Raw genomic sequence first — 25,582 nt, forward strand, 5'->3', positions numbered from 1 at the left:
CCCCTGACGCGGGAGAGCGACCACCTTGCAGACATGCTAACATTTCTCTAGACTCTGTGTTAAATTAGTTTATTAGGAAGCAAAATACCTGAACCATGTAATTGCACATCCCTGTAGAAATGCTTTCTCAGAGTGAATTTTAACATTTTTAACCTCTTCTTTCTTAGACGACACACACATTTAAGCAACATCACTAGCTTTTTCAAGATGCCACAGTGAACGTAACTGTCCATTGTTTTGCCCAGTGTTGTTTATGAAGAAACAGTGAATCACTCCTTGAGTTCAGTGCCTGGGCAAGTATCTCTCTTCATGTGAGCTGATATACTTCTTCTGAACTGGCAATGTGAAATGCACACCTTAGTCTATTTCTCTTTGGCCCTGGTTGTCAGGACAGTGGGAATCTGGAACATTTCATTGCAGATAGTCCTGGTTCCATATCCTTTCTCTTGCACTCAACTGTTCATTGAATTGCTGGTGTTTTAAATTGGGCTTTTTAATACAGTGCTTATTCACAAACCTTTCACAAGTTCAACTTGGAAGCACAAAAGCTCTAACTCCTATGGTAAAAAATAAGTGAAAGAAATGCTAATAGGCTCAGGGAAGTTTGAGTGCTCGAAAGTCTCAGTGGAAAGATAAAATGAAAGGTGATTTTGATGATGTATTGGTCTGATGGAAAAATTTGCCAGCAGGCACTGTTTTCGTTCACTCACACACGTGCAGCTCTGAATAAGTATGGTAAGATAATTGGAAATGACTCTGAGAGTCAAGAGGATCTACATGATTCCTAGTCCAACTACTTAATAATTATCTAACAATGACCTCCACTGAAATTTTCTGAAGCTAACTTTTTCCCTCTCTTTCCTGCTGCTGCTAAGTCGCTTCAGTTGTGTCCGACTCTGTGCAACCCCATAGATAGCAGCCCACCAGGCTCCCCTGTCCCTGGGATTCTCCAGACAAGAACACTGGAGTGGGTTGCCATTTCCTTCTCCAATGCATGAAAGTGAAAGTGAAGTTGCTCAGTCGAGTCTGACTCTTCGCGACCCCATGGACTGCAGCCCACCAGGCTCCTCCATCCATGGGATTTTCCAGGCGAGAGTCCTGGAGTGGGGTGCCATTAAGTATAGACAATAATGCATTGTCATCTACATGTATCTAAATAGAAGGATTCATTAAGATGATACATCCAAAGTACTCAGTAAGTGCCTGACTCATCCTAGGTATTAAATTATGGAGGATTCTTTTCCTCTTCCCCTCCCCACACTCCGGAAAGTGTGTTAGGACTTTGAAGTATCACTCAGCTTACATTGACGTGATAACTGGACTGGGCCAGAGTCGTATTTTTAAGCACTCTCTCTGTTTCTGGCCGTGCTGGGTCTTTGTGGCCACAGGCGGGTTTTCTCTACTCGCGATCAGGGACTGCAGTTACTCATGGGGTGTGGGCTTCTCACCATGGTGGCTCCTCTTGTTCCAGGTCATGGCCTCTCGGGCGCAGGCCTCAGTGCTTTTGCCGCATGGGCTTAGATGCCCCGTGGCACTTGGAATCTTCCTGGACCAGGGATCGAACAGGTGTCCTCTACGTTGGCTGGTGGGTTCTTAACTGCTGGACCACCAGTGAAGTCCCCAAAGTAGTATTTTAAAATAGAGTTTCCAAACCCAGTGTCTAAAAGTAGAAGAAATCTTCTCTATAATATTTTAAGTGGAATTAATAAAAATTATAAAACATTTTAACAACATGGAAAATAATATTCTTAATGTAAAGTGAAAACAGTGATAAATTGAACAATCATTAGGAATTTGATGCTAAAAGTATATATTCAATACATGAATACAAGCTAGAATAAAATGTATAAAATGATTATGTGTTCTTAATTTCTTTTTTCTTTCAGTAAGCTTTTGGGCATGTTGCTTTGTAACTTGTATAATTTACTAGAATTTTAGCAGCACAGTCTTTGAATATGCACAGTTTGAGGGAGATAGTTCTATACCAGGGAAACATGAGTGTATTACTATGAAGATGAGGGTAACGGTGATTGTGAAGATTATACTGCTGATTAGTGGGGGCAGTGGTGACCTCTAGAAATGCCTCAACTTCCAACCATTATATCTTAACCCTGTGGCATTTAAGGCAGAATTAGATAAACATCTTTCTATAGAAATGACGTAGACTTGCTGAGGGATCCTGTGGTCTAAAGTCACTGTTAATCTTTTTATGAATCTATTATCTGCCTATCATATGGTGCACCTCCGCAGCAAGGCGACTCCTGCCTTTAACACTTTCACGCTGAAATCACATTTCAAGTGATATGTATTCTGTTCCTTTCATACAGCACCTGGGACAGCCTAAGAGCTTCCCAGTTTATTCAATGTGAGACTTCCTGTCTCGTGATATCATACATTTGAAATTGGGATCATACTAAATTATAAAATACAAATATTTTCTTAATCACATAAAATTATATATGTGTATACATGAAATATTTTTATATTGGAGATAATTCATTTCCCCAAAATACTTATTCCTACCAAAATTATATCATTTCAAAGTCCATTTGCCACCCAAGATATTACCACTGCTTCTTTCTTTTTTACCATGTTTTGCTAATGCAGACTACATCACAAACAGTATTTGTTTCTTATCAGGTGAGTCTTTTTGCCCCACTTGTCTGTACCATGCACTCTGGTATAATCACTGCAATTTAGCTTTTATAAAATATTGATTGAAAAGTCATCAGCTACTTGACACATTACATATCAAAACTAGAATTACTTCACATCAGGTTTCCTTAAAAATGGAAAACAAAAAGTTGAAAAGATGTTAAAAGAACGGTGCCCCTTAATTTACATGCAAAGGGCATATTTCAGTTGGCAGCAAAACCGTGTTGGATTCAGAGTAATAATGGACTGCAGGTCTCTATGAGACATAAAAGTAATTACTCTATGTGCCTGTTCTGAGTCCAGTTGTCTGCCCCAGAGAATCGAATTTGGGAAAGCAAAGGACTCCAGATTCAGAGAATGGGAATTGCATTCATAATTGAGCAGCTACTTTAGCAAATCAAATATGCAGAGTGAGTTAAAAAAACAAAACAGTGACTGAGATTTTTGAGATGCTCATTTTGGAAAGGTAAAACCTACTAGCAAAAATAAGGCCAGAAAGCAACCATAGTTCATCAAAGCTGGATTTATTAACTTGCAGAAATGAGGGTTACATCTAAGCATGAACATCTAGGAAGAGGAAATTTCAAGGAGTTCATGGTTGGATTTGAGCTCATGCACTGTGACTTCGGTAAACGTTTAAGTAGTCCTTTTTTCTGCATTAATGCTATCAGGAAGTTGAAAGAGTGGACATCTTGTTAAGCGTTGTCTAGTAGGTGAGTTGAACAGAGAAGAGCTAGAGTTGGCCTTGGTAAAGATGCAGTAGGCGCTCACCTTGGAGGTTTCATTGATTTTAGGTGTGCAGAATGTCCTTCCCTGTGTCTTTTATCCTCCCTAGTCATGGTGTGTTCTTGTCTGATAATTGTCGATAATCTTAAAATAGTTTAATTGGGAATACTGTGCCCTTATTAATAGCTACCAGCTCATTAAAGATAATTTAGAAGATTTCCATAAATTATTTCCTTATCTAAAGGGCAATTGTCATGTTGCCTGACAAAAATATAACTGAACATCAAGTGGCCTTGATAAAATATAAACACAAATATGGGATATGTTGAATGTGTCTTATTAATCACGTACACTGAGTGTATAGGAAGGTACTGTGGATGCAAAAGTGAATATACATACAGATAGAACATGCTGTGTTCAGGGAAATGAGCTGAGTGCATCAGGTGGGTTGATTTGATATAAAAAATCGTCACAACCACTCTGTAAGGAAGTTTCTGTGTCCTCTACAAACTGATTCTTTATAAGCCCAGCCTGACCTGCCTCTTGAGAAATCTGTATGCAGGTCAGGAAGCAACAGTTAGAATTGGACATGGAACAATAGACTGTTCCCAATAGGAAAAGGAGTACGTCAAGGCTGTATATTGTCACCCTGCTTCTTTAACTTATATGCAGAGTACATCATGAGAAATGCTAGACTGGATAAAGCACAAGCTGGAATCAAGATTGCCGGGAGAAATAGCAATAACCTCAAATATGCAGATGACACCATCCTTATGGCAGAAAGTGAAGAGGAACTAAAAAGCCTCTTGATGAAAGTGAAAGAAGAGAGTGAAAAAGTTGGCTTAAAGCTCAACATTCAGAAAACGAAGATCATGGCATCCAGTCCCATCACTTCATGGGAAATAGATGGGGAAACAGTGGAAACAGTGGCTGACTGCAGATGGTGATTGCAGCCATGAAATTAAAAGACGCTTACTCCTTGGAAGAAAAGTTATGACCAACCTCGACAGCATATTAAAAAGCAGAGACATTACTTTGCAACAAAGGTCCATCTAGTCAAGGCTATGGTTTTTCCGGTGGTCATGTATGGATGTGATAGTTGGACTATAAAGAAAGCTAAGCACCGAAGAATTGATGCTTTTGAACAATGGTGTTGGAGAAGACTCTTCAGAGTCCCTTGGACAGCAAGGAGATTCAAGCAGTCCATCCTAAAGGAAATCAGTCCTGAATATTCATCAGAAGGACTGCTGTTGAAGCTGAAACTCCAATACTTTGGCCACCTGATGCAAAGAGCTGACTCATTTGAAAAGACTCTGGTACTGGGAAGATTGAAGGCAGGAGGAGAAAAGGACGACGGAGGGATGAGATGGCAGGATGGCATCACTGGCTCAATGGACATGAGTTTGAGTAAACTCTGGGAGTTGGTGATGGACAGGGAGGCCTGGCGTGCCGCGGTTCATGTGGTCGCAAAGAGTCGGGCACGACTGAGCAACTGAACTGTACTGTGGACCCTTACTTACATTTATGCTCCTTTGGCTGTTTAAAACCTTTTGATCTTCTCAAACTTCAAACACGAGTCCTGCTTTTTATGGTGAGAATGGTGAGCATCTCCTCCTATATGAGAAGATGGAGATGATCATTTTTGGTTTGTTTTTGGCCACACTGTGGGATCTTAGTTCCCCAACCAGGCATGGATCCTGCACCCTCTACATCCTTGCACTGGAAGTGCAGAGTCTTAATGACTGAACCACCCGGGAAATCCCTAGCGATCTTAATTGATCTGATCTCCCACAAAGGTGTTCTCTTGACTTCAAATGTCCGTTTCTTTATTCCTCTTCTCTTCCTATATTCCTGTATCTGGTCAGTTCATGATCATCTCTTTGTCAGTGTCAACCCTTCGTATTCTTGATTTTACCTATGTTAATCCTTTTATTTTTCCTTTTGGTCTTACAGCATTAATTATTCTCTAAGCCCCATGCATCTTCTTCATTGTGTATTTATCCACTGGTGACTTGACTTGGCTTCAAAAAAGGTGTAGATCTGTTTCTATCTTGTTTCTCTGTTTCTCAGGATGCTGGTCCCAGAGCACTTTGCTTTTCTCTGTTTTCTTCCTCAATGAAGTCATCTACTCCCTCAGCTCAAGCTGTCATAGAGATGACCTCTGAATCTAGATTGCTCATCCTACCTCTGTTTGAGTTCCAAGCCTAAAAATGCACCTCCTACTGTCCCCACTCTTGGATGGCCCCATGGAAGTTCATATTCACAATTTAAGTCTCTTAAGTGTTCCTCCCAATCCAGTTTCTTTCGCAGACTTCCCCTAGGATTGGAGCAAACCTCTATAAATGGTATTTCTCTAAGCCAGAATTTTGCAAACTGTAGCTGTGAGTTTAGTGTTGTTACAGTCTTTGACAGTGGCTTGCAGTAGAGATTTTCTTCCTGGGTGAAAGCCGTGTGATTTAATATTCCACTGAGCTTGGAGTAGAAAGGATAGAGAATTTCTTATACATTGACAAATGATTTTTATTCCAGGCAATTGTGCTCAAAACGTCAGAGACATTTTGGCTTGGTGTACCCACAGGCAAGCTTCCTTTTTCTTGTAAATTCTACTTATGGAATATATTTCAACTTTGTCCTTTGGATTCCATTCTGTTAACCCCCATCCAGGCTGCACCCTTGTTACCTTTAAATTATATTCTTTCAGTGTCTTCCTAACGTCGACACCTGGCCCTTCTCTTTCTTATTCATCCTTCTCACAAATACCTGAATCAGTTTTGAGATTAACATTTAAAAATTTTTATTTGCAAGGATATGGTCTTTTTTTTAATTTATTTATTTTTTATTGAAGGATAATTGCTTTACAGAATTTTGCTGTTTTCTGTCAAACCTCAACATGAATCAGCCGTAGGTATACATATGGTCTTAATAAAACAATTGGGGGTTACCTTAGTTGGTAACTATCCTTCCATATGATTATTGCCAGAAAGAAGAAATTAGATCTCTGAATCTGAAGTCATCTTTTTTAACAAGCCTCAAACGTGCTTGCCAGTGTATACCAGAACTACTTCACCACTCAAAGCTGCAGACAGTTTGCATAGATTGTTCTACAAAGATACTGTGGACACACAGAGTTATGATGCTGTGTGTTTACAGAACTAAAAATTTTCTAAGAAGAATCTGACGTCCAAATAGAAGGGGCTTATTTTATGTGGAGTGAGTAGGTTCTCTTAAATTCTGTTTAGCTTCTTTAATTTGACACTATCCATACAATGCCAAGTGTGGCTGATGGTTAAAACAGAGGGTTCCCTGTGTAACCAGCAGCAAAGAAAGCTGCATTCCAAGTCCTTGTCAAGACATATAACAATTCCAAAGTCACTGCTATTCGTACCTTTCAGAACCTTGGCTAAGAGAAAATAAAGTTTGGGAAGGACTCTTTGGATAATGTACACTATATCCAGTCTCCTTGGTTCATGTAAGCTATATCCCTGGATTAATCTGCGAAAGCTGTCTTACTCGGATGACTGACCCCCTGAACACCAGCTTTTCCTGAAGTATTCACAGGCACGATGCCATTTACTTGTGTTTGAAGGGGTCTACGACAAATAGCCCTTGGAAACTTACATGTTTACTTTAAAGCTGCTCTTCATGTGGTTACGCACTACCTGCTCCTTTCAGACTAATGGGAGAAATGTCTCTCTTGCCTCCACATTGGGAATAATTTTTCTACGCATCTGGTTTATTTTCTTACCTAATGGACACAGAGAATCATGTAATCCATTGCTAAATAGTTCTGAAAAATTGTAATGGCGTTTATTTTATTAGCCTCACTGTATTTCCTTTCTCTTGGTCTCATTTTTCTCATAACATTTTATATACATTTGGAAGCTGCCTACAATCCTTCTAGGAGGTAAGGTGCGCTATACTCAAATTCTGGAAAGGGAAACTCCTAATATATTATTTTCCCAGTCAAGAAGCTCATCTCAACTGCAAATGTTAAGAGGGACTCGTCAGCCTGTGTTTGAGGCTGCATAATCCTCAAGCTGCTTTAACCGACTGTAATTCCTACTGTCAGCCTCCACAACTCTGGTCATAATTATTTGTAGGATGTGTTTGGCCAGGAGTATTTTCTTTCTTGCCTTTGCTCTCGCTGACTTTCAGCCTGGAATTTCTTCCCTTTCCACACATGCAGTTTCTGTTGGTCTTACCTGTCTGAAATGCTCTCTCTCTCCCACGGATCCATTTCTGATTTGCATAGCCAGATGTGATCTCATTTCATTTCAAACTTTCAAAGTCCTCTGTGGGTGCCTGTTGTATAGATACGTGTGCATTCCTCACTACTCTCTCCCCTATTTTTAGATCGTAGGTCCATGGAGATTGGGAAGTCAAGGACTGTGCTCTTCCTATTATTCCTGGTGGCAAGGCACTAAAGCTCAAATTGTTAATGAAAACATAACAGTGTTTTTTTAATCAAAGTTTAGTTAATTTGTTCCATTACTTTCATCATCACAGCAAAGTGATTCAGTTATGTATAGATATATATTCTTTTTTATATTCTTTTCCATTGTGCTTTATCACAGAATGTTGACTACATTAATAGTCCCCTTTGCTATTACAGTAGGACCTTGTTGTTTATCCGTTGTCTATATAATAGTTTGTATTGGCTAATCCCAAACTCCCAACACTTCCCTCCTCCACATGCCCTCCGCCTTGGCAACCACAAATCTGTTTTCTATAAGTCTAAAGAAAGTAAAGTGAAGTCACTCAGTCATGTCCAACTCTGCAACCCCACGGACTATAGCCTACCAGACTCCTCCGTCCGTGGGATTTTCCAGGCAAGAATACTGAAATGGATTGCCATTTCCTTCTCCAGGAGTTCTTCCCAACCCAGGGATTGAACCCAGGTCTCCCACTTTGTAGGCAGACACTTTCCTGTCGGAGCCAGCAGGGAGGTCTAGTAAGTCTAAAGTAGTCTTTAAACAAAGTGAAGTGAAGTGAAGTCACTCAGTCATGTCTGACTCTTTGCGACCCCATGGACTGTAGCCTACTAGGCTCCTCTATCCATGAGATATTCCAGGCAAGAGTACTGGAGTGGGTTGCCATTTCCTTCTCCAGAGGATCTTCCTGACCCAGGGATTGAACCCAGGTCTCCCACACTGTAGGCAGATGCTTTACCATCTGAGCCACCAGGGAAGTCTCACCCCCAATTAAAGAAGTCAGTGTTGACTTTAACTCCAAATCAGTATGTAAGACAAAATGGGGAGACAGTACTAAGTGAGTCAGATTGGCTGCATTTTCTCTAAAAGTGCAGACACGTTCCCCCAGGAAGTTACTCTGTCATCGCTTGGCAGGATTAGCCCTCCTTCCAGCTGATGGGTCTTGCTGATTCAAGCCGTCACCCACCCTAATCCATTCTCTCTCCAGCCGCCAGAGCCATATTTGTATCACACACATGGCCTACCTTCGATCCTTCCCACAGCCTTCTAAGCATCACCCTCGGTCCTTACCGCACGTCCACAGCCCTTCCTGACCCTGGGCCTGCTGCTCCAGACTCACCTTCTACTCCTCCTGTGCTCCAGCACTGCTCTCGGCTCCCAGGATGGGCCGAGCCCCCAAGGCCTCCATATAAGTGAGAGTGTGAGAGCTGTGAGCTGTTCTCTAGCTGGAATGCTGTTTCCTCTATGCTTCAACTTGAGGCTTTCTCAGCAGGGATCTGTAGTTTGTTTTGCAGGGCTTGTTTCCTTCTCCTTGGACGTGTCCTTCCTCCTTCCATCTTGTCCTAGAGTTACCGATGTTTCTTATTCCCATAGGTCCCTGGGAATATCTCCATCATAAAATTTAATGCATGGTCTTCATTTTATGCTTAATTACCTTTTGCTCCCTCTAGAGTTTATACGCTCCTTTAGAGCAGGACTACTTCTGTTTACTTAATGTCTGTATGACCCAGTCACATCGAAGTAGGTATTTAATAAGTATTTGTTGATTGACTAGAAAATGCCTACACAGAAGAATACTGGTTGGGTAGAGACACTTCAGTGTCTCCTAACCTTAATTTCAAAAGATTAAAATAGCCAGACATTTCCCAACAAGTTTAGAAATCTGAATGAATATTGAAAGCTTTCTGAATGGGATAGGAATCTCTCAAGAACAGGAAACTAAGAGAAAGAGTGAAAGGATTGGGAGAAAGCAGAATTAAGAGGAGATCTTTATAGGAAACAATTCCAAATATTAGTGGAAATCTACAATGTGTCTGTTAGAAATATAGCTACTACTTTTCAGCAATGCCTTATCTGAAAAGTTTCATTTCTGTTCATTGTTTTTCCCAGGTAGTCATCACATTTATTTATCTTAGTAACATCATTATAATGGATTCCCCAGAGTTACCTTCTGAAAGTCCTTTTCTATTTTTCCTTGTTCAGGACCCTCACATAGACACCATTGCTAACATACTGGTCTCGATGACATAGCACGTTTGCCTCATTCCTGTGTGTGTGTGTGTGTGTGTGTGTGTGTGTGTGTGTGTGTGTGATTTCTTAAATCATTTCTTCAGTGTCCTGTGTCATGCCTTTTGCACATCCTTTGGAAGACATGCATCCAAGTGCCCCATCATCATTGTGCATGGTAATCAGAACAAGTAATGGCCTTTAGCTTTTTTTTTTCATTAACAAAATGGAAAAGCACCATACCCAATCCATTAGTGATGCTCTATTATATTGAGAACTTACTGAAAAAAGGCAGCCAGCCAGTGGACATAAGGCCGTTTTCCCTTAAATAGGATTTTCAACCAGGACCAAACAAGATACCCTTTCATCTAGCAGGAGAGTTTATGCTCTCTACCCCTCTCTCTTTCTCATTTTGTTTTGTCCTAATTTATCCTGACAGTCCATAGGGAATTTAACTGTTTTCTAAATGACATTGAAAATTCTTGCAGATTCACAGTATTCATAGGGAACAAATATCAATTAGTCTTTTGAAAACCTTTCTTTTTGATTATTTATGTCTGTGAGATTTAGCTTCTTGAATTTCTTGCTCTCAAAGAGATGTTTTCCTCTTGATTTTTTTCAGTATAAAACTGAATATAAATGTAAAATAAATAGCCATTTTGGGTTTTTTTTATTACTATTATTGTTATTGTTCCTTTAACACACATGCAGTAAAACGGCTCTGTTATTTTCATTGCTTTAGGAATTATGTTTGATTGATGGCCTTGAACTCAGCTACTTCAGGCCAAGACTTGAGGGTTTTGTTAATCCCCTAACCTTAATTGAATCATTTGCTCTCTCACTGATACTTTGTAAGGTGTTTGCTTGCTTTAAAGCTCACACCCATGGCATTTGTACTTATCATTCAAGCCACTTAGACCTCAAGCTCCTTTGAAGAGCTAATTTCACATGACGCTAAAGTACGCATGTGTATATGGCCCAGTTTCTAAGGTACCTTCCCTTAGGAGTCTCATGAAGAGTGGAGCACAACCACTCAGACCTCACGGGTCTTTTTCTATGATCGCTAACTTCTGTTTTATGAAAATGAGTATTGATGCATTCAGGCCTGGGGAGGGGCAGCGGGTGCCCTTCCCCAGCTCTTCCTTACCTCAGTCTTCCCCCAGGGGCAGAGTGAGATGACAAGAGAAACTTAGAAATACCGTTCTCACGCCCCACACCAGATATACTACTAACCAGTCTAAAACTGGCCACGAGCCCAGCACTGCTGCCTTTAGCTGCCTTCCAGGTGGTTCTGGAGCTCAACCCAGTCTGACCACACTGCTGCCGGCCAGGCAGCCTGCGAATGGGGGAAGGATGAATCACTTGACAGTGGAGGATTAAATTTATGATGAAATAAAAGTTGAATGTTTATTATCCTCTATTATTCTAACTTTTTCCTTCCTTCTAGAATTCTATTTTATATCATTGTTGTCTTGTATGATTTCCTTCCTTCTGTGTGATGTGTTTTTAAAGACCAAAGGACTTAGGTCAGAAATGAAAAGAGTTGGTCCTTGGTGAGAAAGAGAACTCCCAACTCTGAATTTGAATTTTGAATCCCCAATCTGAATTTATATAGCACACTCAAGGGGCTTCCCTCATGGCTCAGTGGTAACGAATCCACCTGGCAATGCAAGAGATGCGAGTTCAATCCTGGGGTTGAGAAGATCCCCTGGAGTCAGAAATGGTAAGCCAATCCGGTATTCTTACCTGGGAAACCCCATGAACAGAGGAGCCTGGTGAGCTACAGTCCGTAGGGTCACAGTCAGACGCAGCTGAGCAACTGAGCTCAGGACACTCAAAACTCTCAGGACGCACAGCCCATCACGATATATACAGGAGCCACAAAGACAAGGAGCCATGCGAACTGGCACTTGGGTGTAATGTGTGTGTCCATTAAGGCATGGCTAGTCCCCTGAGATACTTTTAGGATTAGGGAGACCCCAAACAGGAACAGGAGCTCCAGATTAACCTCTCTTAATCTGGAGGGGAGGGAACCAACTTGTTGACAAACATATCAGCAGTAATTCCTAGGTGTAAAAGGCTATGGCCATCTTTCTCCCTTTTCTGTTAGATTCATACTCACACTCCATACTTCAGGGAGGCCTTGCTAATGTCACGAGTGTTCACTCCATTTTCAAAAGGACCAAGGACCAATATATCTTATTTTTATAGAGAGAGAATCTTGGTCCTTTTAAAGCGTTCTTTGCAGCCCATGAGTCCAGGAAGGACTCATATGTCATCTACAAGTATCTGCTTCCCCAGCACATTCCTTTGAGCCTCTCATAATTAGGACAGTAACGAAATTGGCCTTCTTTATTTTCTACTGGTGTCAAATACAGCTAAGAGGATTTGCCGTACTTGGATATTAAAGCTCTTTTTGTAACTGGCAGCATCTAATCCTGATTATTCACTGTTTGTATTTCTAAAATACATAAAACTAGAAACAAAGCTTTCAACTGAGCCCCCAATTTCACACCCAAGTTGACTTTGGTTGTTCCCAGCCTCGCTGTGACTCATGGCTAATGAGGACAGCTGTACTTTTCTCTCCTGCTCTTCACCCTCCCCCCAGCCTTTTGCCAGTGCATGCAGGATCCTGGGTAGAATCGGGAAGACATTTTATTGGATGTATACTTACTTATCTCCCATGCCTTTCACAATTGTTTTCAGTTTCTTCAGGGGTATATATATTTTTTCCTGTTTTATTTTCCTTAATCCGAGACTCTCCAAGGAAGAATAGCAGACATTCAAAGTATTTGACATAAATCACTTGCATTTAATATTTTGATCATTTATGTGAATTATAGATTTCTTTGGGGAACATATATAAGCATAATTTTCTAAACACACTCTAGGGTAGCAGATTTAAAAATTTTATGGCATATTAGAATTACCAGGTCAGCATTAAATATTAATTCCCAGGCCACCCTTCAAGCCAATTAAACCCAGTTCTCTGTAGGTGGGACCCAAGCATCAGTATTTTGTTCTAAGAGCTCAGATGATTCCAACATAAAGACAGGTTTGAGAACCAGAGTCCTCGAGATTACTCCTCCATCTCATGAGATGTTATAGTAGTTAAAACAATTAAGAGTGTCAAAGTCCAGCACATCTGGGAAATTGCATTTCCCTTCTTAGAGACACTTGTAGATTCACAATAAACGTTTGCACACTAAAGATGGAAAAGTACTGATGGGGAAAAAAACAGTGGATATAAAGAAAGAAAGAGGTTGAAAAGAGAGAAAGGAAACCTCATCTCCAAGTAAAACAAAAATAAAAGTACCTGCTTAGCTTGATTTACTCCATCATTTTTCAAAGTTAACTTGTAAACAAGACGTGGAATACGTATAAAAAGATTCTTTGGAATAGCCCTCCATGGAATGTCATTTGAAAGATACTGAATAAAAGAAATCCAGAGCAAAATGTTTTGTTGCAATGTTTGTTAAAAACCTGCAGATATCAGGTTTGTTTCATTGTCATGAGGCATTTGTATTTAAAATAACTTACTGAGGGTAGCATACAAGTTTGAATGTATGCAAAGTTTCTGATAGAAATAGGATACTTGGATCACAGGCAGTATATGAGATTTAGTTTAGAAAAGTCAGTATCCCCAAATCCATAGAACAAACAAGTTAGATGAGTGGTACCTAGAGAAATCTCACTGGTAGTAACACTGGGAAGGTCTGGGAAATCCAAATCTTATGTAAGAAAGTGGGGTGGTAGACTAGCAGAAATATGCCAGGACACCTGAGATCTAGTGCTTGGTGGCCCATTCAGGGTCAATACAAATAAAGACATTGTTGGGCACTATTCCAGATTCCCACACTCCATTAGATATTTTCTTCTCCTTATCCCTGACTTTTCCAAACAACTTTAGTTCTATAGCTTCTTCTTTCCTGCATCAAAACCAACTTCAGTCCGTTCTCAGAATTCTCCCAGCTCCTTCTTGAGGATTGGTTCCCTGGTGGCTCAGATGGTAAGTAATCTGCCTGCAGTGTAGGAGACCCAGGTTCCATCCCTCAGTTGAGAAGATCCCCTGGAGAAGGGAAGAGCAATCCACTCCAGTATTCTTGCCTGGAGAATCCCATGAACAGAGAAGCTTGGCGGGCTGCTGACCATGGAGTCACGAACAGTCAGACACTACTGAGCAGCTAACACTATTACTACTATATGGTAAAAAAAAAAAAAAAAAAACCCCAACTCCACTCCTCCCCCTACCCCGTGTCTCTTGGCAACCACCAGTCTCTTCTCAATGCCCATGATTCTGCTTCTGTTTCTGTTGCACGGATAGGTTCCTTTGCATCATATTTTAGATTCCACATCTAAGTGACATCACGTGGGATTTATATTTTTCTTTCCGACTTCACTGAGTATAATCTCTGGTTACATCCATGTTTCTGCAAATGGCGCATTTCATTCTTTTTTACAGCTGAGTAATATTCCGCTGTATATATGCACCCCATCTTTATCCATTCATGTCTTGGCAGACACTTAGGTGGTTTCCATGTCTTGCCTGTGGTAAACAGTGCTGCTATGAACACAGAGGCACACGGGTCCTTTTGAACTACAGTTTTGTCTGGTTGTGTGCCCAGGAGTGGGGTTGTTAGATCACGGTAATTCTAGTTTTAGTTTTCTGAGGAGCCTCCACACTGGTTTCCAAGTGACCGCACCAACTTACATTCCCAACGACAGTGCAGGAGGGTTTCCTTTTCTCTAGACCCTCTCCACCATTTGTTATTTGTAGAGTTTCCAATGATGGCCATTCTGGCTGGTGTGAGATGGTAGCCTCATTGTGGCTTTGATTTGCATTTCTCTAATAACCAGTGTTATTCACCATCTTTTCATGTGCTTATTTGTAGTCTTTCTTTGGAGAAATAGGACTCATAATATCTTTTTTGTTTGATTCTGTTTGGGGTTTTCTTGTTTGTTTTTATTGGATTATAGTTACTTTACAGTGAAGACTTATGAGTCACTTAAACACTGTTGACTTTAATTTTAAATATCTTTGAATGACATGGAAAACACAGTTCCTTTCTCAAAAGAAATACAAACAAAACTTAAACTCTAGAAAAGTGTATAATTGACATTCTAGGAAGTTAGTGTCAATAGTGTGAGTTTGTGAAGGAGTGTCCCCTGAACAGAAACTAATGTCTTCTGGTATATAGAAATCAAGGTCAGATGATCAGACAGGCCAAGGAAAGTCTAGAGAAAAAATAAAGAATAGTCAGTATCTATACAGATTGTTTGGCTTTGCCTGACTTCTATACCACCACCGTAAAAGTGTAATTCTGATCTTCCTCTTTAGGTTTTTAAATAGCCGTTATTTTTATTTCTTTGGGGAACTACGTCTCCGCTGTTTCTCTCAATGATCTAACCCTTTATTTCTTATTTTTACATTTGATGGAAAACATTAGGATTCGGGGCAACTTTCAATCTTTGTGAGTCCTCCGTACACAAGTCTACTTTCCCTGTTTAAGAATGTAACCCAGATGTCACTGGCTCCTGAAATACTTTGAAACCAGATAAGATTGCCTGGAATCTCCAATCCCACGCCCTTTAGGAGTCTACAGCTTTCTGCAGTATGTATTTAAGTCTTCAAGACCATATAATCACCTCTTTCTGCTCTGTCTACTCCACACTGTGTTGATTCAGAAATTTACCCCTTTTCCAGTTTTTCCACAAATATCAACCCAGAATAATATCAGGGAAGACTGGGTCATGCTCAGTAATGGACACATGATGGGCTTGTGAGCAGTTTCAAACTGAATGTACAGATGCGTCCCTGCGCTTCAGATGCCCTTCAGTTTCTCCTCCCACACTTCCTTCCTCCCCACATGCTCCTGGGCACCGCGCTCTCCCACTTTGCTCTAGGTCTTCCTGGCTTCCTCCCAGTCCCTGTTTCTCAGAAACACAAGCTCCCTCCACTCTTCAGATGTGTTAAGTGTCTGTTACCCCTGCTTTGGGACCCTCTATTGATACCAAGTGTCTTATTAGTGTGACTACCAAGAGAAAAAATGAACATTTCCTGCCTAAGCTGCATTTCTGACCCTGCCAAGCTATTAAGATAATGAAATTTCCATCTTCTCATAATAATAATACCAATAAAAATAAAATCAATAATAATGATGGTTCCTATCTATTAGATTGTTTGTATATACCCAGCTCTCTGCTAAGAGTTTTGTATGCATTATTTGACTAATATTTCTCCATAAAACCTTTAGCATATGAATGTTTGACTCCATTTTATGTTGCACTAAGAGATTTATGGCTGCAAATTGAGATCTTTCTGAACCATCATACAAAGCAACTCAAAGTAAACCGTGAGCAGTCGGATTTGGGTAAAGCTGAGTATATCTGAGATGGTGTGGGTCACAATGATTCTAAGGCCTCAATGGGAGTGGGTTGAAGTTTACCCCAAGATGATGTCCTTTGTCTATCCATTGTTTTACAGCTATTGTCCGACAAATTGTTCTTCGCTTTTGGTGGCAAAGAGTGGAATCTGGACCTTGGTACCAGAAAGTCCCCTTCCTCCCAGTCCTCAGATCTCCTTGCCCTTAGCTCTTTACCCTGAACACATCCTTGGGAACAAGAACGGGGACCTCTTAGCTCAGCAGAAACGCCTCCATCATGCTTCTGTGCTGCAGAGTTACATACGCTCACACGGACAAGGCAGTGCTGTTTAAATCTGGTTTTTTTTTTCTTTTCCCTCTCCTAAATGAGTACAGTTCCTAGAAGCAGTTTTCTCAAATAGCTTTATGCTCTACTTTTGCAGTTTTCAACTTACTGTCGCTTTATACATTGTTCCGCCTTATGTAGAACATTGCCATGTCTTTTCTGCTTCTCCTGCTTCTTACCTTCACTTGTCCGCTGTGCATCTCAGATCAATATCTAATGTGAACGTTCTAACTAGTCCTGTAGGTCAAGCTTCACATCTGAAAGTCTCTTGACTCAAAACCAACACACACAAAATGTATGTTTGTTGAGTCTCTTGTAGAGACTGAAATTTGTTTTACAGGATAATTTAGAGTCACCTTTACCATTTCCTCCCGTTGACTTTGCCTGCTGTAGTTCACTGGGGTGGTTATTATTTATGACATGTGGCCCCAGATGATTGAGAGGGAACGTTTCATGTGCAAATGGAGTTTACTCTGTGTGTGTGTCTATCTGGATGAGCGCCTTTTCAGTTTGTCTGAAGTGTCTTCACCTATAGCCTGATTTAATGCTTTAGGCACAGACATAAGTAGAAAACAACACTGCTTTGAGGCACATTGAGGACTTTTATCTTCCTGACAAAGTCCTTCAGTTATTTCATTTCCAAAATAAAGAAGCAAACTCCATTTCCTGGAAAAAAAGATTAAGTGAGCTCTGAGAGGCTGAGGACATTAGTTGTTCATGTATGTTTCTGAGAGAGCTATCCAGGTCATTTTTTAAAGTGGTTTCTTCTTCTTGAAACTTTCAAATTTAGAGACTGATTTAAGTAAATTTGATCTCAACAGCTTCTCTCATTTGAAGAGCTCACTGCTTTACAGAGACTTTAAATTCTTTGCAATTAATAAATCATACTGATAAACAAAGATAATAGAGAATGTTAAGAAGCAACAAAGAGGGTATAAACAGACAGGAAGCCCAAGTACAACAAGGGAAGGCTAACAAAAGAAAATAATAATAATATAAAATACCAACTTACTCTTCCTGGATACTGTGGTAAATGTAAGATTTGCAATAATGAATAATATATAAAAGTAAATAATTTATATATTTCAGATCATAAAGGAGAAAGGAACTATCCAGGGCATCCAGTGGGTTAGTAATGAAATCTGGTTTTACTGGGCTCTGTCAGTCCTGTTCCCTAACCCGTGCCTTAAGACTATAGTTTATGCTTACTTAGTACTTAGTATGTACTAGGGTCTCAATATAATTTTACTGCATGTTGGAAATAAGAGAGTTAAGAATATGTATCTATTATTGGAATTTTACAACAAAACACCTTCACCTCTTGATTTCCTTAGTTTCTCACTGGTGATCTTTGCTCTTTATGCCTTCCACTTCTTTTTCTTGCCTTAGTGCACTGCCTATAATCTCTAAGCAGTATAGAAGAGATGGCACTGAATGTCATTATCTTGTTCCAAAATTTAAATAGAAAGCCTTCAATGTGCCACCATTAACTGTGAGGTCATCTATAAATGTTTTGTTTGTAGACTTCTATTCCTAGTTTCCATCTATTCCTAGTATGCTAAGATATTTTCTCATATGCCGATATTATATTTTATAAAAGATATTTTGTCATTGCAATGATCATATAATTTTCTTCTTTATCTGTCAATATGGTAAATTATGTTGCTTGACTTTCAAATGTTAAACCTACCTTGCAATCCTGAAATACATTCCACTTGAGCATTATATATATGCATGAGATGATTGGCTGACGTTTTATTTAGGAGGTTTTTGTAAATGTTCTTGAAAGACATTAGGTTATAGTTTGTTTGTTTTCTTTTCCTTCTTATAATGTCTTTATCAATTTTTGATATAAGGAGTGTGCTAACTTCATAAGGTTAGTGGAGAAGTGCTCCTCTTTAGTATTCTCTGGAAGAATTTATACAAGATTGTGAAGGTGAAGTCTCTCAGTCGTGTCCGACTCTTTGCGACCCCATGGACTGTAACCTACTAGGCTTCTCCTTCCATGGGATTCTCCAGGCAAGAACACTGGAGTGGATTGCCATTTCCTTCTCCAGGGGATCTTCCCGACCCAGGGATTGAACCCAGGTCTCCCGCATTGGAGGCAGACGCTTTAACCTCTGAGCCACCAGGGAAGTCTCTTACACAAGATTCATTCCTTAAATGTTTGAAAAATTCTCTAGAGAACCCAGTTGAAGCTGAAGATTTTTAGAATGTTTTGGATTTCTAATTCTTTTTTTTTATATAAATGTAGAATGATGCAGATTTTTATTTCTTTTTGCATCCATCTTAATTGTGCTATTCAGCAAATATGTGTATTTTATCTCAGTTGTCAAATGTATTGACATAAGTTTGCTCATAATATTCTTTACTATTTTTCTACTCACCTCCCCTCTCTGCTAAGCCCAGGGAGTCTTTTATTCCTGCTACTCCACTGTGAATATGCTTTTATAGTTGCCTCCATTCTAGTTCCCAGTTTTTAATCTGACTTCCTTATCTTTATCTCCTGAGTGGTCTTTGTGGTTCACAAAATCTCTCTTATCTTTCTCTACATTTTGTGATACCCATCATACAAAAAAAGTTATTGAAGAGAGGGAAGGAAGGAATTCATATCTACACAGTTGTTTCAAGTTCAGATTTGAAGACACAGTTTCTTAATCAGCTAAATTTCTGCAGTATTCTCTTTTACTTTTATTGCTACCACAATGATCTGTGCATGTGCTAAAACTTAACAGGCTTTAGCTTTTTCCAGTACATTCATGAAGATTGCTTTTCCCACAGAGTTGAAGGCCTCCATAGCCTGTGATCACGTGGGGATGACTGCTTCTCCCTGTGGTTCAGTGGGTAGAGTTTTATAAGTTTCACACACACACACACACACACACACACACCCTCCAAGATTCTTCTTTGTCCCTTTCTTTGGTGTCTGGCAGCAATAAATGGGCCTCACTCCAGATTCAACAATGACCATCTGTATTTTTGGTCAAAGTTTAACGCACAGCTCTCTGGGTTATACTTAGTAACTGTTCTGGTGAACTACATAGGATGATGTAGGCTATATACTCTGGGCTCCCATTTCTATCAAGCTCACTAACTGGTCTTCTTTTCTCTCCTCTTCAGGAACTTTTACTTCTAGTAGGCGAAGTCTATGCTGCTATCTATATTCACATCTACCTAGTCTTTCGGGATAATTATTTTATCTCTCATAGCTGTCCACTATGTACCTCCACTAGTACTTTAAAAGTCAATAGGCTTTAAATTGATACTAACATAAAACATTACAAAAACATACATTGTCAGTGTTCTATGTGGGGACCCACTTTCCTCGCCGTTTCGTTGGCAGGAGTGGCAGAGCAGGGGAAAAGCTGAGCAGTGGATGTCCACGTTGGAGTCCATCCCTGATGTCCTCGTTAGTGGGTGGGGGCACTTTGCCCTTTCAAGGAGACCCTCTACAGCTCTCTTCCTCTCTGCAGACTGTCTCTTATCCTTCAAGTGACATGGAGACTTAGAAGACATTCCTAGAATTAGACTCCAGGCAGCTTTTACTACTTAGCCAATGTAAGCGAGTGAAATGGTACTAATTCTCTCCCCAGTTCTGAGATGACAGAATGTTGCAAATCCAAGCAGTATAACTGTCGGAACTCAGGTATTAGGAGTACCTTGACCTAATGTAACTCTGTGCCTCCCCCAAGCCACTCAGGCTGTTCCCTTTATCCTCCAGCTTCTTTTGTGAAAGGAAACTGTATTAGATGGTCCCAACAGTGATTCATGCCTCAGGCTGTTAGCATCATCCAGTACCAATTTCTGCTTTCTCTGCATAACTGCCTTCCCTCTATCCTTGTCAGTGACTATCTGAGTTTGATAAGACCTAAACAACTACTCTTGCTGAAGTTTGTTACACTGGTTTTTTTTAATGTTATAGCAAGAACTGGCTCAGCTGGTAAAGAATCCTGCAATGTGGGAGACCTGGGTTCTATCCCTGGGTCAGGAAGATCCCCTGGAGGAGGAAATGGCAACCCACTCCAATTCTTGCCTGGAGAATTCCATGCACATTGTCATAAAGAGTCGGACACCAATGAGCAACTAACTCTCACTTTACATAGCAAGGACTAGGTACACCCATTTAAGAACCTACATAATATAACAATAACTTAAAATGAGCAAGTTTGATTATTTTAGGAAATTTCAAAAATTGAAATGTGGGGATTCCCTTTGCCGTATAAATAAGTAAAGGAAAAGTTTGCCATCAGGAACTATATAAAACTTGCTAAAATTTTATTGTGCTTTGGGAAGGAAATAAATCAGGGACTAAAAATTTGGAGTTTTCACTTTTTTGTTTCTTCAGAAATAATCAACGAGTCCATAGTAACAGAAATATTTTGTTCTAAATTAAATAAGTAGAAACACAATTCCTCTCTAACTTCATCATTTTTTTCTCTCTGCATGTAACTATCTTGGTGATGCAGTGTCTAGACTTCTTGGAACAAGTGATGGAGTCTGGAATTTATTCTGTGGGTTTGAAAATGGCTATTTGGGTTTCCAGCATATGCCATGTGAAAACCCAGTGCTTTCAGAATATGTGAAAATCATCAACCTGTTTACCAGAAAAGAAGATTTATCCATGGAATGTCAAAACATTAAGCTGCCACCAACAGGGAAATATATGGATTTATCCATTTTATCTGTATCATTTCATTATAATATGGTTCCCATCAGCCATTGATTGTATCCAAGAAAAAAAAAGAAAAAGAAACACAGAATAATTTGTACTCATCAAAGAATTATGGAAGATATTTTCTAGTTTTTGAGAAAAACCAGTAAAGTAAATTAGCTTAAAGGATAGACATCCATTCTTGTTTTGGTTTTAATAAGTAGTCCACAGAAATGTATGAAGTCAAAGAACAGAGTTTTTATATCACAGGTCCTTCTTAGGTTTTTGTCATTTATTAGCTGGATAAAAAGAAAGCAGTCTTAGGCACTGAGATCTAAACCATATTTGTGCAGCCTGCATTATCAATTATGACTGTAGTTTATCTTTGCTCTTAAGGAAACCAAACTGAATGCTTGCAGAGGAAGTTTAGAGGTATTTCCACCAGTTACCTAAAGCTGAGAGTTGATCTTGCACATGGCTGTAGCCATTTCCTATAAGCTCCTGTGCCTAATTTTACCAGTCTGTCGCATCTTGAAGCTTTACCCTAGAAAATATATGTCTACCACAGCAAAGTTTTACTGCAAAAGTTTGTTGAGAGATAACAATAATCTTACAGAGTATAAAACTCCATAGCTTTGACTTATTTAAAATAAGCCTGTCCCTAATTTTAAAACAACATTCTCCAGCTCTGTTAGATTTTCTGTGACACCAAAAAAAAAAAAAAAAAAAAAGAGAGAGCAACCAGAAAGATTTCTCTTTTAAATTAAAAAAAAAATACACGACACGTTGAACTGAGCTGATTGCATTCATACTAAAAAGTCTCTATAAGTTCTGTTCAGAAGAGCAGCATAAAGTTAAATTATAAAATAAGCAGAAGGGATAGTAGCTCTTCTAGAAGAAAATTAGGTATTCAGAGTTTAAAGTGAAAATTAAAATCTATGGAAATGAAATGACAATAAAATGTTAACCAAGGCATTATTATATTCTATATTTCTTAATTGGGACTCCAATTATTAAAGTTATTTTTTTAAGTTGGCATATTACACATGGTCATGGGTCCCCTGGTGGCTCAGGTGGTAGAGAATCCGCATGCGGTGCATGAGACCTGGGTCCGATCCCTGGGTGGGGAAGATCCCCTGGAGGCGCGCATGGCGACCCACTCCAGTATTCTTGCCTGGAGAGTTCCCATGGACAGAGGAGCCCGGCGGGCTACAGTCCATGGGGTCGCAAAGAGTCGGACACGACTGAGTGATGAAAGTAAACACACAACAGTCACGATCATGGAAACTCTTAGGATTTTATTTCAAAGTCATGAAGTTGGCTGAAAAGTGGACTCGATCCTACATGAACAGAACTGGCGTGCATTCGCAGTGTACCCCAGCTTGCCAATATGTAAAACGGGTGAGCCATCCTGCCTAACTTGGTGTTGTTCTGAAGAGAAGATGACCGAGAATTTAAACTGTAAGCACTTCAGTGCTGGCTACTTTCATAACTTCATCAAATGCCATGGAAGGTGTGAAGCTTTACTGATTCCTTCCACTGAACAGAACAAAGCTGCATGATTTCAAGAAGCTTATAGAAAAGAATCGCACAAGATGCTTTCCACCAACTACACTGCTTGAGAACCCTAGTTTGGCACAAGAGGTCTGAAAGTGAGGCGGATTCTCATGTGAAGTCATGAATAGCGCTCTGTGTGGCCCCAGCCCATGTCCCTATGTCTAATTCACAGAAAGTCCTTCTTAGTGATGTGGACGCTGGAGCAGGGGTGGGTCAGGCAGTATCCAGTGACACTGCCTTCTTATAAAAAGGACACCCACAGTCACTGATGACAATTCCAAAGTTTGGAATTACTACCTCTGGCATAAAAAATACCAAGATCAGTGAGGGAGTATCATTTGTGTTGTACCTCTTGGAAAACCATGACCAAAGCATAGAACATGAGCCACAAAGAATATTAACTCTATCGGTAAAAATATATTCCCACTTTCTACACATCTACTAGGATTTTTGATAGCTAATTAAACTTTTTCCAAAGTATATTCTTTTTTTTTTTATTTTTTAAATTTTAAAATCTTTAATTCTTACATGCATTCCCAAACATGAACCCCCTCCCACCTCCCTCCCCATAACATCTCTCTGGGTCATCCCCATGCACCAGCCCCAAGCATGCTGCATCCTGCGTCAGACATAGACTGGCGATTCAATTCACATGATAGTATACATGTTAGAATGTCATTCTCCCAAATCATCCCACCCTCTCCCTCTCCCTCTGTGTCCAAAAGTCCGTTATACACATCTGTGACTCTTTCCCTGTCTTGCATACAGGGTCAAAGTACTAGTTTTAAGCAAAATCAATAGGTGCTAAAAAGTTTGAGAGGCTGATTTAAAGTCTCCTTTCAGCAGGTTTCAATGAAACCTGATTTCTCAGAGTTTTAAAGTTCTGTGTCTATAGTAAAGAGAGCTTTCCAGATGGCACTAGTGGAAAAGAATCCACCTGCCAGTGCAGGAGATGCAGAGACATGGGCTCAGTCCCTGGGTTGGGAAGATCCCCCGGAGAAGGAAATGGCAACCCGCGCCTCCAGTATTCTTGCTGGGAAAATCCCATGGACAGAGGAGCCTAGTGGGCTACAGTTCATGGGGTTGCAAAGAGTCGGATACAACTGAGCACACACACAGTCATATCCAAGAGGCTACATTATGCAGAATTGCTCAAATGCACTGAAATACAGAAGGCTTTTTTCCCCCAGCTGAGCTAACATTCTAAAAAAAAAAAAAAAAAAAGTGTAGGTAATAGTAGATTAAGAGATGCCTAAAACCTGTAGGTCATAAGCAAACCACCCATCTGAAATAGCCAAGGGACTGTTAGCTCCAACACTTTCTGGGACAGTTTTGTTGGCAAAGCAGACACTTGCCATGGGTGCTAGATATGAAATAATATTTGCTGAAATGCAACTCCAGAGGTCTGTATTTTGTTGAAAAATTGACAGCAGTTGGATCCCTGAGTAACTGTCTGCTTAAGCACACAGGGACAGTGATGAGCAGAGTGGGCTAATGTATTCGTTTAAAAGTTATATGAACACTTTATATGGGTGGGGAAGTCTCTATACAGAATTCAGAATGATCAGTGGCTAAGAGGCATACAAGATGTGTAACTGGAAATAGAGGACTTTCTTCTCATAGCCTTTTTATTCAGCCACTGAACAGTTACTCTACTAAGTACCAGGCACAGCGTAGGGTGTTGGAAGATGCAAGCATGCATAACACTTGGCCCATGCCTTTAGGAAAATGAGAGCCTGGACAATTTTAATAGAAGTGTGATGAACTCTGTGAGAGCACAGAGAATGGGGTGCAGAAATCTCTGATAATTTTCAGCTATGAAGCTAAATTAGTCATATCCCCAAGCCTTGCAAACAGTTGTCCTTGGTCCACATTACAAGGTTGTTTCTGTACTGCTAGGAATTGCACGCAGTTGTTATCAGCAGTAACACATGGATTTACGGGCAGCAGTTTGGCTTGTTTGATTTAGGGTTGCTTCACTAAGGGTGTCTCTATTTTCAGCAAACAGAATTAGTAGGACAGTGCTAGTTTAGGATGGAGAAGCATTTGTCGGGAGTTGCTCTGTTTCTCCATGAATAGTAAACATTATCTGATGAGCCAATCTCCATTCAGATTATTTCCCTGAATTCAGAATTATCATGCCTCTTGGATACTGAAAGTACCTATCAATGCAGAACATTGTAATTTAGATTTTGCATATTTATGGATGCCCTTCATATGTGAACGTAGTGACTTTAGAAGAATAAAGAATCATGGGCTTTTTGTTTCCATAAGAATTGTTTCAATGAAACTGTGTTTTGAGAAGCCTTGTTTTCATTAGATGATTCCGGTTCTGAAATTTTGTGATGATCAACTTTAGAAACTCAGAAATATAGTTGATTCCATGGAAGATTCCATCCTCAAAAGAGTAGAACCTCAACTTGTCAGAGGCTATGTATATTAGAAACAGGAATATGGGCCACGCTTTGTGCTTACAGAGGTGGGCACATAATTTTTCTGTGTCAGTTTTTTTGTTGCCAAAATACATGTTATCCCCAACACATATTTAACTGAATCCTACAACTTAGTGAAAACTGATTGAACTATTGTATCGTTCATTTAGATGAAGAAAATTTGGAGAATTAAAGGAGTGGAAAAGGAAATACTATCAGTGACATTGAGTGGGGGGAGGAGAAAAAGGCAATTTCAACATGATCTGGAACACTATTTCCTTTATTTATATATATAAAAAGCTATCAAATAACAAAAGAATTGATAACATTTGCCAATTGTGATTGTTGGTAGATAAGTATTTCTTAACATTATCCCTCTATTTTATTTTAGTTAGAATTATTTTTCATAATAGGAT

The 25,582-nt window shown here is 39.8% G+C and overlaps 1 protein-coding gene across 10 annotated transcripts in view; it reads left to right on the forward strand.

The window, feature by feature from the left end:
* The window catches only part of RBMS3 (RNA binding motif single stranded interacting protein 3), an 816,868-nt gene that overhangs the window by 756,693 nt on the left and 34,593 nt on the right, over positions 1-25,582 (forward strand). The window lies entirely within an intron of this gene.

Source organism: Ovis aries, chromosome 19 (assembly GCF_016772045.2).
Source record: "Ovis aries strain OAR_USU_Benz2616 breed Rambouillet chromosome 19, ARS-UI_Ramb_v3.0, whole genome shotgun sequence".
Lineage (NCBI taxonomy): Eukaryota > Metazoa > Chordata > Mammalia > Artiodactyla > Bovidae > Ovis > Ovis aries.